This window comes from Delphinus delphis, chromosome X (assembly GCF_949987515.2).
Source record: "Delphinus delphis chromosome X, mDelDel1.2, whole genome shotgun sequence".
Taxonomy (NCBI): domain Eukaryota; kingdom Metazoa; phylum Chordata; class Mammalia; order Artiodactyla; family Delphinidae; genus Delphinus; species Delphinus delphis.
The window spans coordinates 113,248,712-113,262,082 of record NC_082704.1 but is presented as its reverse complement, the minus strand read 5'-3'; positions in this window follow the sequence as shown (position 1 = coordinate 113,262,082).

The window sequence follows — 13,371 nt, the reverse complement described above, 5'->3', positions numbered from 1 at the left end:
TGAAGTGGACATAGGCAACCTTCCAGAAAAAGAATTCAGAATAATGATAGTGAAGATGATCCACGACCTTGGAAAAAGAATGGAGGCAAAGATCGAGAAGATGCAAGAAATGTTTAACAAATACCTAGAAGAATTAAATAACAAACACCTAGAAGAATTAAAGAACAAACAAACAGAGATGAACAATACAATAACTGAAATGAAAACTACACTAGAAGGAATCAATAGCAGAATAACTGAGGCAGAAGAACGGATAAGTGACCTGGAAGACAGAATGATAGAATTCACTGCCGTGGAACAGAATAAAGAAAAAAGAATGAAAAGAAATGAAGACAGCCTAAGAGACCTCTGGGACAACATTAAAGGCAACAACATTCGCATTATAGGGGTCCCAGAAGGAGAAGAGAGAGAGAAAGGACCCGAGAAAATATTTGAAGAGATTATAGTCGAAAACTTCCCTAAAATGGGAAGAGAAATAGCCACGCAAGTCCAGGAAGCACAGAGAGTCCCAGGCAGGATAAACCCAAGGAGAAACACGCTGAGACACATAGTAATCAAACTGACAAAAATTAAAGCCAAAGACAAATTATTGAAAGTAACAAGGGAAAAAAGACAAATAACATACAAGGAAACTCCCATAAGGTTAACAGCTGATTTCTCAGCAGAAACTCTACAAGCCAGAAGGGAGTGGTATGACATATTGAAAGTGATGAAAGGGAAGAACCTACAACGAAGATTACTCTACCCGGCAAGGATCTCATTCAGATTTGATGGAGAAATCAAAAGCTTTACAGACAAGCAAAAGCTAAGAGAATTCAGCTCCACCAAACCAGCTCTACAACAAATGCTAAAGGAACCTCTCTAAGTGGGAAACACAAGAGAAGAAAAGGACCTACAAAAACAAACCCAAAACAATTAAGAAAATGGTCATAAGAACATACATATTGATACTTACCTTAAACGTGAATGGATTAAATGCTCCAACCAAAAGACACAGGCTCGCTGAATGGATACAAATACAAGACCCATATATATGCTGTCTACAAGAGACCCACTTCAGACCTAGGGACACATACAGACTGAAAGCGAGGGGATGGAAAAGATATTCCATGCAAATGGAAATCAAAAGAAAGCTGGAGTAGCAATAGTCATATCAGACAAAATTGACTTTAAAATAAAGAATGTTACAAGAGACAAGGGAGGATGCTACATAATGATCAAGGGATCAATCCAAGAAGGAGATAGACCAATTATAAATATATATGCACCCAACACAGGAGCACCTCAATACGTAAGGCAACTGCTAACAGCTATAAAAGAGGAAATCAACAGTAACACAATAATAGTGGGGGACTTTAACACCTCATTTACACCAATGGACAGATCATCCAGACAGAAAATTAATAAGGAAACACAAGCTTTAAATGAAACAATAGACCACGTAGATTTAATAGATATTTATGGGATATTCCATCCAAAAACAGCAGATTACACTTTCTTCTCAAGTGCACATGGAACATTCTCCAGGATAGATCACATCTTGGGTCACAAATCAAGCCTTGGTAAACTTAAGAAAATTGAAATTGTATGAAGCATGTTTTCCGACCACAATGCTATGAGATTAGAAATCAATTACAGGGAAAAAAATGTAAAAAACACAAACATATGGAGGCTGTTACTAAATAACCAAGAGATCACTGAAGAAATCAAACAGGAAATCAAAAATTACCTAGAGACAAATTACAACGAAAACACGATGATCTAAAACCTATGAGATGCAGCAAAGCAGTTCTAAGAGGAAAGTTTATAGCAATACAATCCTACCTCAAGAAACAAGAAAAATCTCAAATAAACAATCTAACCTTACGCCTAAAGGAACTAGAGAAAGAACAAACAAAATGCAAAGTTAGTAGAAGGAAAGAAATCATAAAGATCAGAACAGAAATAAATGAAATAGAAACAAAGGAAACAATAGCAAAGATCAATAAAACTAAAAGCTGGTTCTTTGAGAAGATAAACAAAATTGATAAACCTTTATCCAGACTCATCAAGAAAAAGAGGGAGAGGACTCAAATCAATAAAATTAGAAATGAAAAAGGAGAAGTTACAATGGACATCGCAGAAATACAAAGCATCCTAAGAGATTACCACAGGCAACTCTATGCCAAAAAAGTGGACAACCTGGAAGAAATGGACAAATTCTTAGAAAGGTATAACCTTCCAAGACTGAACCAGGAAGAAATAGAAAACAGGAACAGACCAATCACAAGTAATGAAGTTGAAACTGTGATTAAAAATCTTCCAACAAACAAAAGTCCAAGACCACATGGCTTCACAGGTGAATTCTATCAAACATTTAGAGAAGAGCTAACACCCATGTTTCTTAAACTCTTCCAAAAAATTGCAGAGGAAGGAACACTCCCAAACTCATTCTACAAGGCCACCATCACCCTGATACCAAAACCAGACAGAGATACTACAAAAAAAGAGAAAATTACAGACCAATATCACTGATGAATATAGATGCAAAAATCCTGAACAAAATACTAGCAAACAGAATCCAACAACACATTAAAAGGATCATATACCATGATCAAGTGGGATTTTTCCCAGGGATGCAAGGATTCTTCAATATACGCAAATCAATCAATGTGATACACCATATTAACAAATTGAAGAATAAAAACCACATGATCTTCTCAATAGATGCAGAAAAAGCTTTTGACAAAATTCAACACCCACTTATGATAAAAAACCCTCCAGAAAGTAGGCATAGAGGGAACCTACCTCAACATAATAAAGACCAAATACGACAAACCCACAGCAAACATCATTCTCAATGGTGAAAAACTGAAAGCATTTCCTCTAAGATCAGAAACAAGACAAGGATGTCCACTCTCACCACTATTATTCAACATAGTTTTGGAAGTCCTAGCCACGGCAATCAGAGAAAAAAGGAAATAAAAGGGATACAAATTGGAAAAGAATAAGTAAAACTGTCACTGTTCGCAGATGACAGGATACTATACATAGAGAATCCTAAAGATGCCACCAGAAAACTACTAGAGCTAATAAGTGAATTTGGTAAAGTTGCAGGATATAAAATTAATGCACAGAAATCTCTTGCATTCCTATACACTAACAACGAAAGATCAGAAAGAGAAATTAGGAAACAATCCCATTCACCATTGCAACAAAAAGAATAAAATACCTAGGAATAAACCTACCTAAGGAGGTAAAAGACCTGTACTTAGAAAACTATAAGACACTGATGAAAGAAATCAAAGATGACATAAACAGATGGAGAGATATACTGTGTTCTTGGATTGGAAGAATCAATATTGTGAAAATGACTATACTACCCAAAGAAATCTACAGATTCAATGCAATCCCTCTCAAATTACCAGTGGCATTTTTTACAGAACTGGAACCAAAAAAATCTCACAATTTGTATGGAAACGCAAAACACCCCGAATAGCCAAAGCAATCTTGAGGGAAAAAAATGGAGCTGGAGGAATCAGACTCCCTGACTTCAGACTATACTACAGGGCTACAGTCATCAAGACAGTATGGTAGTGACACAAAAACAGAAATATTGATCAATGGAACAGGATAGAAAGCCCAGAGAAAAAACCCATGCACATATGGTCACCCTATATTTGATAAAGGAGGCAAGGACATACAATGGAGAAAAGACAGCCTCTTCAATAAGTGATTCTGGGAAAACTGGACAGCTACATGTAAAAGAATGAAATTAGAACACTCCCTAACACCATACACAAAAATAAACTCAAAATGGATTAAAGACCTAAATGTAAGACCAGACACTGTAAAACTCTCAGAGGAAAACATAGGCAGAACACTCTTTGACATAAATCACAGCAAGATCTTTTTTGATCCACCTCCTAGAGTAATGGAAATAAAAACAAAAATAAACAAATGGGAGCTAATGAAACTTAAAAGCTCTTGCACAGCAAAGGAAACTAGAAACAAGACTAAAAGACAACCCTCAGAATGGGAGAAAATATTTACGAACGAATCAACTGACAAAGGATTAATCTCCAAAATATATAAACAGCTCATGCAGCTCAACCTAAAATCTAGTGTCTTCATTTAGTAGATTAGACTAGATTAGGAGAAGTGAAGTCAAATTTAGCTAAAAAGGTAATTATTCTCCTGGTATTCATATACTAGTCTACAGGGAAAAAAATATCCAATTTGCTCTTAATACCTCCTTGCTTTAAAAGTTATTATAAAGCTAACCTTTAAATAATGCAAAATGAATCATCTCTTAGTTTATCCATTTGTTTTAGCAAACCACCCTAAAAATTAGAGGTTTAAAACAGCCATTATATATATATATATTTTTTTCAACCATTATATTTTGATGACGATTTTATGGGTCAGGAATTCAGAAAGGGCTTAGCTGGACAGCTCCTTTCTGCTCCTTGTGTCCTAGGCTGAGGCAGGAAAGGAGGAGGGGATGGGGAAGGGGGCAGGAGGGTAGCTAGTCCACTTCCAGGAGAGCTTCTTCACACACATATCTGGCGCCTTTGGTTTCATTGGACTCTTTCTCCATGTAGTGTCTCATGCTCATTATCAGAGCATGATGGGCTCAGGGTGGGCATACTTCTTAAATGGCAGCTGGCTTCCAAGAGAAAAAGCAAGAGCTGCCAGGCCTCTTAAAGGCATCATTTTTGCTGTATTCTGTTATTCTGTTGGTAAAGCAGTTTCAGCCCAGCCCAGATCCAGGGGGTGGCAAAATAGACTCTCTTTCTAGATAGGAAAGAATGTGTGTCCACTTTAAATTTGACACATCATCTCTCAGTTATTCTTTGGACATATGAGGCCTGAATCACATTTCTGGAGCCATCGTGAGTCCCTGATGAAAAGTGCTTAGCTTATATCCGTTGGCTGTGTAAGTATCTTATTCTGCCTTAAGATCCTCCCGAGGATCTTAAGGCAGAATAAGATACTTACACAGCCAAGGGATATAAGTTCACACAAATATAAGTTCACACAAATATCAAGCATTTAAAAAATAATAACTATGAAAGTTATATCACCTTTTATTTGGGTGAAAATGCCAATGTTTTTATCTTGCAAAAACTGTTGTTGTTTTTTTCCTCACCCAGTACACCAAAATATTCACTGGAAGAAGGCTAGAAAATAACTATTTAAATAGAAGTGTTGATTGAAGAATTATTGTGATAAAATCCTGCAAAAAGCAACATTCAGCACGAACCAGGTTCTTCTCAGTTAAAATATATGTATTTTAACCCAGGGGTACCATGGGATGCTATGATAAGTCTGTTTCATCTATGAGTTATCTCAATATATACCTTAGGTCTGTTGGTAAGCCTTAGGAGTATTTTATATCATATACAATCAAGATAAAAGGGACTGTTTAATTTGGACATTTTGTACATCTCTGGGTAAAGCAAAGATCACTTGTAACTAAGCAAGTCCCTGTTTACATCAGAACCTGGGAGACCAGGGGAGATCTACGATGCCTGCCTGTTGTTCTGATATTTAACATTTGGAATATTATTTAATATTAAAAAACATTTCTATTCCTCATTATTTTTTGCAATTTTCTGCAATCTCATTGTAGGCTCATTTCCTCCAGTTAGTCAAAGTCATTACAGCAGCATGGCTCAGTTTTAGGGATTATAGTCCACAGAGGGGAGAATAGGGTTAGAACTTTCAACACCCAATTATAGATATATCAAGGGTTTTTTTAATTATTTTTACTTTTGTTTTGTTTATTTTACAGTCCACTAAGCTTTAGTAAATCAGTATATGTTTCTACTACAGAGGAAAAGTAGGATTTTACAGAGGAAAACTAGGATAAAAGATAGAATTTTTTCCTATCTTTTAATTTTTCCACCATATTTTTATTTAATTTAATGGATTTACTACCTTCAAAGTGAAGACATCCAACCAAGTTTAGGTTGAACTAAAGTTAATTTCATTTGCTAATTTCCTGAACACTTTCATGACGTACCTTGAGGCAGTTGGAGAAATATAGAGATTCGAAAACTCAGAACTAAGAATCATTAAGTCTGCTTATTAGATAAAGCAGAGGTTCTATTAGAAAGTTTTATAGATCATTTGGCCTTCCTTGAAAACAGCAAATGGACACAGTCTGTTCCTCTGATGTCAGTCAGCTAATAGGCACATCTGTATGTCTCTGTCACAAATGGGACCAAGTAACAGGACAATACCAGTATGTGTGTTGATGATGAATCAGGTCCAAGTAACAGGACAATACCAATATGTGTGTTGATGATGAATCAGCAGCGAGATAGTCAAAAACAAAGAATTGCATCTTTTGTAGAGGCTAAAGTTAGTTGTCTTGGATATTTGTGGTATAATATTAAGAAGGGACTTAGCAACAAAACGTCACATAGGGTAATTTTGGTAAAACATGAGGTACAAATAATCCCTTAAAAAAAGACAAGCAACACCTGCTGTTTATCAGTAGTAACATGAAATTATACATAGTTTTCTGTTGGGATTATTTGCTTATAATCAAATTAAATGTTCTCTTTAGAACCTTTGTGTTTTATGTGTGTTGATGGGAACTGAGGGTCCTTGGCAAGAAGGAGGGTCTACGGAAATAGCCCAAATGTAAAGGGAAAGGGGAAAGAAAGCTAGAGAAAAACAGAACCTAAGGAAGAAGTAGATGCATTTCTTTTCTTTTTTTTTTTTTAAACATCGTTATTGGAGTATAGTTGCTTTACAATGGTGTGTTAGTTTCTGCTTTATAGGAAAGTGAATCAGCTATACATACACATATATCCCCATATCTCCTCTCTCTTGCATCTCCCTCCCACCCTCCCAATCCCATTGCTCTAGGTTGTTACAAAGCACTGAGCTGATCTCCCTGTGCTATGTGGCTGCTTCCGACCAGCTATCTATTTTACATTTGGTAGTGTATATATATCCATACCACTCTCTTACTTCGTCCCAGCTTACCCTTCCCCCTCCCCGTGTCCTCAAGTCCATTCTCTACATCTGCAGCTTCATTCCTGTCCTGCCCCTATGTTCTTCATAACCTTTTTTTTTTGATTCCATATATAGGTGTTAGCATACGGTATTTGTTTTTCTCTTTCTGACTTACTTCACTCTGTATGACAGACTCTAGGTCCATCCACCTCACTACAAAAACTCAATTTCGTTCTTTTTATGGCTAAGTAATATTCCATTGTATATACGTGCCACATCTTCTTTATCCATTCATCTGTCGATGGACACTTAGGTTGCTTCCATGTCCTGGCTATTGTAAATAGAGCTGCAATGAACATTGTGGTACATGACTCTTTTTGAATTATGGTTTTCTCAGGGTATATGCCCAGTAGTGGGATTGCAGGGTCGTATGGTAGTTCTATTTTTAGTTTTTTAAGGAACCTCCATACTGTTCTCCATAGTGGCTGTATCAATTTACCTTCCCACCAACAGTGCGAGAGGGTTCCCTTTTCTCCACACCCTCTCCAGCATTTATTGTTTCTAGATTTTTTGATGATGGCCATTCTGAACAGTGTGAGGTGATACCTCATTGTAGTTTTGATTTGCATGTCTCTAATGAGTAGTGATGTTAAGCATCCTTTCATGTGTTTGTTGGCAATCTGTATATCTTCTTTGGAGAAATGACTATTTAAGTCTTCTGCCCATTTTTGGATTGGGTTAATTTTTTTTTCATATTGAGCTGCATGAGCTGCTTGTAAATTTTGGAGATTAATTCTTTGTCAGTTGCTTCATTTGCAAATATTTTCTCCCATTCGGAGGTTTGTCTTTTTGTCTTGTTTATGGTTTCCTTTTCTGTGCAAAAGCTTTGAAGTTTCATTAGGTCACATTTGTTTATTTTTATTTCCATTTCTCTAGGAGGTGGCTCAGAAAGGATCTTGCTGTGATTTATGTCAGAGAGTGTTCTGCCTTTGTTTTCCTCTAAGAGTTTGATAGTGTCTGGCCTTACATTTAGGTCTTTAATCCATTTTGAGTTTATTTTTGTGTATGGTGTTAGGGAGTGTTCTAATTTCATTCTTTTACATGTAGCTGTCCAGTTTTCCCAGCACCACTTATTAAAGAGGCTGTCTTTTCTCCATTGTATATTCTTGCCTCCTTTATCAAAGATAAGGTGACCATATGTGCGTGGGTTTATCTCTGGGCTTTCTATCCTGTTCCATTGATCTATATTTCCATTTTTGTGCTAGTACCATACTGTCTTGATTACTGTAGGTTTGTAGTATAGTCTGAAGTCAGGAGGCCTGATTCCTCCAGCTCCGTTTTTCTTTCTCAAGGTTGCTTTGGCTATTCGGGGTGTTTTTTGTTTCCATACAAATTGTGAGATTGTTTTGTTCTAGTTCTGTGAAAAATGCAGTGGTAGTTTGATAGGGATTGCATTGAACCTGTAGATTGCTTTGGGAAGTATAGTAATTTTCACAATGTTGATTCTTTCAATCCAAGAACATGGTATATCTCTCCATCTATTTGTATCATCTTTAATTTCTTTCATCAGTGTCTTATACTATTCTGTATACAGGTCTTTTGTCTCCTAAAGTAAGTTTATTCCTAGGTATTTTATTCTTTTTGTTGCAGTGGTAAATAGGAGTGTTTCCTTAACTTCTCTTTCAGAATTTTAACCATTACTGCATAGGAGTGAAAGAGATTTCTGTGCATTAATTTTGTATCCTGCTACTTCACCAGATTCATTGACTAGCTCTAGTAGTTTTCTGGTAGCATCTTTAGGATTCTCTATATATAGTATCATGTCATCTGCAAACAGTAACAATTTTACTTCTTCTTTTCCAATTTGGTTTCCTTTTATTTCTTTTTCTTCTCTGATTGCTCTGGCTAAAACTTCCAAAACTATGTTGAATAATAGTAGTGAGAGTGGGCAACCTTGTCTTGTTCTTGATCTTAGTGGAAATGGTTTCAGTTTTTCACCATTGAGAACGATGTTGGCTGTGGGTTTGTCATAATGGCCTTTATTATGTTGAGGAAAGTTCCCTCTGTACCTACTTTCTGGAGGGTTTTTATCATAAGTGGGTGTTGAATTTTGTCAAAAGCTTTATCTGCATCCATTGAGATGATCATATGGTTTTTCTCCTTGAATTTGTTAATATGGTTTATCACATTGATTGATTTGCATATACTGAAGAATCCTTGCATTCCTGGAATAAACCCCACTTGATCATGGTGTATGATCCTTTTAATGTGCTATTGGATTCTGTCTGCTAGTATTTTGTTGAGAATTTTTGCATCCACGTTCATCAGTGATATTGGCTTGTAGTTTTCATTCTTTGTGACGTCTTTGTCTGGTTTTGGTATCAGGGTAATGGTGGCCTCACAGAATGAATTTGGGAGTGTTCCTCCCTCTTTTATATTTTGGAAGAGCTTGAGAAGGATAGGTGTTAGCTCTTGTGTAAATTTTTGATAGAATTCACTTGTGAAGCCATCTGGTCCTGGGCTTTTTTTTGTTGGAAGATTTTTAATCACAGTCTCAATTTCAGTGCTTATGATTAGTCTGTTTATATTTTCTAATTCTTCCTTGTTCAGTCTTGGAAGGTTGTGTTTTTCTAAGAATTTGTCCATTTCTTCCAGGTTGTCCATTTAATTGGCATATAGTTGCTTGTAGTAGTCTCTCATGATCCTTTGTATTTCTGCAGTGTCAGTTGTTGCTTCTCCTTTTTCATTTCTAATTCTATTGATTTGAGTCTTCTCCCTTTTTTTCTTGATGAGTCTGGCTAATGGTTTATCAATTTTGTTTATCTTCCCAAAGAACCAGTTTTTAGTTTTATTGATCTTTGCTATTGTTTCCTTCATTTCTTTTCCATTTATTTCTGTTCTGATCTTTATGATTTCTTTCCTTCTGCTAACTTTGGGGTTTTATTGTTCTTCTTTCTCTAATTGCTTTAGTTGTAACATTAGGTTGTTTAATTGAGATGTTCCTTGTTTCCTGAGGTAAGATTGTATTGCTCTAAACTTCCCTCTTAGAACTGCTTTTGCTGCATCCCATAGGTTTTGGGTCGTCATGTTCTCATTGTCATTTGTTTCTAGGTATTATTTGATTTCCTCTTTGATTTCTCCAGTGATCTCTTGGTTATTTAGTAGTGTATTGTTTAGCCTCCATGTGTTTGTATTTTTTACAGATTTTTTTCCTGTAATTGTTATCTAGTCTCATAGCGTTGTTTTCGGAAAAGATACTTGATACAATTTCAATTTTGTTAAATTTACCAAGGCTTGATTTGTGACCCAAGATATGATCTATCCTGGAGAATATTCCGTGAGCACTTGAGAAGAAAGTGCATTCTGTTGTTTTTGGATGGAATGTCCTATAAATATCAATGAAGTCCATCTGATCTAATGTATCATTTAAAGCTTGTGTTTCTTTTTTATTTTCATTTTGGATGATCTGTCCATTGGTGAAAGTGGGGTGTTAAAATCCCCTACTATTTTGTTACTGTCGATTTCCCCTTTTATGGCTGTTAGCATTTGCGTTATGTATTGAGGTGCTCCTATGTTGGGTGCATAAATATTTACAATTGTAATATTTGCTTCTTGGATTGATCCCTTGATCATTATGTAGTGTCCTTCTTTGTCTCTTGTAATAACCTTTATTTTAAAGTCCATTTTGTCTGAGATGAGAATTGCTACTCCAGCTTTCTTTTGATTTCCATTTGCATGGAATATCTTTTTACATCCCCTCACTTTCAGTCTGTATGTGTCCCTAGGTCTGAAGTGGGTCTCCTGTAGATAGCATATATACAGGTCTTGTTTTTGTATCCATTCAGCCAGTCTATGTCTTTTGGTTGGAGCATTTAATCCGTTTACATTTAAGGTGGTTATTGATATGTATGTTCCTATTCCCATTTTCTTAATTGTTTTGGGTTTGTTATTGTAGGTCTTTTCCTTCTCTTGTGTTTCCTGCCTAGAGAAGTTCCTTTAGCGTTTGTTGTAAAGCTGGTTTGGTGGTGCTGAATTCTCTTAGCTTTTGCTTGTCTGTAAAGGTTTTAATTCCTCTGTCAAATCTGAATTAGATCCTTGCTGGGTAGAGCAATCTTGGTTGTAGGTTTTTCTTTTTCATCACTTTAAATATGTCCTGCCAATCCCTTCTGGCTTGCATAGTTTCTGCTGAAAGATCAGCTGTTAACCTTATGGGGATTCCATTTTATGTTTTTTGTTGCTTTTCCCTTGCTGCTTTTAATATTTTTTCTTTGTATTTAATTTTTGATAGTTTGATTAATATGTGTCTTGGCATGTTTCTCCTTGGATTTATCTTGTCAGGGACTCTCTGCGCTTCCTAGACTTTTTTGGCTATTTCCTTTCCCTTATTAGGGAAGTTTTCAACTATAATCTCTTCAAATATTTTTTCAGTCCCTTTCTTTTTCTATTCTTCTTCTGGGACCCCTATAATTTGAATGTTGGTGCATTTAATGTTGTCCCAGAGGTCTCTGAGACTGTCCGCAATACTTTTCATTCTTTTTTCTTTATTCTGCTCTGTGGTAGTTATTTCCACTATTTTATCTTCCAGGTCACTTATCCGTTCTTCTGCCTCAGTTATTCTGCTATTGATTCCTTGTAGAGAATTTTTATTTTCATTTATTGTGTTGTTCATCTCTGTTTGTTTGCTCTTTAGTTCTTCTAGGTCTTTGTTAAATGTTTCTTGTATTTTTCCATTCTATTTCCAAGATTTTGAATCATCTTCACTATCATTACTCTGAATTATTTTTCAGATAGACTGCCTATTTCCTCTTCATTTGTTTAGTCTGCTGGGCTTTTACCTTGCTCCTTCATCTGCTGTGTATTTCTCTGTCTTCTCATTTTGCTTAACTTACTGTGTTTGGGGACTCCTTTTTGCAGGCTGCAGGTTCTTAGTTCCTGTTATTTTTGGTGTCTGCCCCCAGTGGGTAACTTTTGTTCAGTGGGTTTTGTAGGCTTCCTGGTGGAGGGGACTGGTGCCTGTGTTCTGGTGGATGAGGCTGGATCTTGTCTTTCTGGTGGGCGAGACCACGTCTGGTGGTGTGTATTGGGGTGTCTGTGACCTTATTATGATTTTAGGCAGCCTCTCTGCTAATGGGTGGGGTTGTGTTCCTGTCTTGCTAGTTGTTTGGCAGAGGGTGTCCAGCACTGTAGCTTGCTGGTTGTTGAGTGGAGCTGGGTCTTAGCGTTGAGATGGAGGTCTCTGGGAGAGCATTCGCTGTTTGATATTATATGGAGCTGGGAGGTCTCTGGTGGACCAAAGTCCTGAACTCAGCTCTCCCACCTTAGAAGCTCAGGCCTGACACCCACCCAGAGCACCAAGACCCTGTCGGCCACATGGCAAAGGTGTTGCGTGCAGTGCCAACTCTCTGGTTCCACAGAGTTAGATGCATTTCTAATAGGTTACAAGTCTGAAGAATGAATCTCCCTTAATTTGCTGATTGATACATTTTAAAATTAAGGTACCTGAAGATTTTGGCCCTAAGGTAAGAATATCACATTGAAAGGTGTAGAAAACTTTTTTTAACAGCAAAATCTGTGTTTTAGGAAAAAAAGAAACACTTGATAAAATGTAGCTAATATTTCTATAAGCTTCCCATTTTGCTAGAATATTTTGCTTGTTTGACACAGCAATTAAATGTTAAATTTTATCTAGACAAAGTTCGTGGAACTGAGAATTATTTTGCTTTCTATCAACCTACTTTCCCCAATATTTTGTAACAGCTACACCTGTTAGAACCTATTTCACTGCATGAGGTGGAAATGTTGGCTTTTAGCAGTGATCTGGGAAAAAAGGAATTGATGAAGAAAAGCAGTTGAAGTAACCACTGAAAAGGAAATAAAAGATAAATAGTAGCAGCAGAGCAACAGAACAACTATGCAGGGTGTCTGAGGACACTTGCTTTTATAATACACAGTTAAGGGACTCACAGGAGCATCCAGCTCTGCAAGCCATTGTGTGTCATTAAGTCTGTTGCTTGGTAAAATGATGCCACAGTGACGTTTATGAAAAAAGGGGCCCTAAAAGGGAAACGACAAAATCTAGCTGGTATAGAAGGCAGAAATCTGCAGGAGGTAAAAATAGGAGGATCTGGCTAAGGTGGCCAGACTCAGCCCACCAATCTCATCCCTGTTGAGTTACTTAATGAGATATATACAATCTGGCAATTTTATGATTTCCACTACATAGTTTTGGTGGGATGTTATCCAAATAGGGATAATTCCCATTCCTGGGAAATAGTATCTCATGTGGCTGACTGGCCATTTTCAGTCAGTGCAATGAATGGATCTCCCACCAGGAAAACTGAATTACTGTAGGGAGATAGCCCTCTTTACAGAACACTTGCACTCAGAAGCTTTTGTGTTCTTGAACTCTAAAGACACACG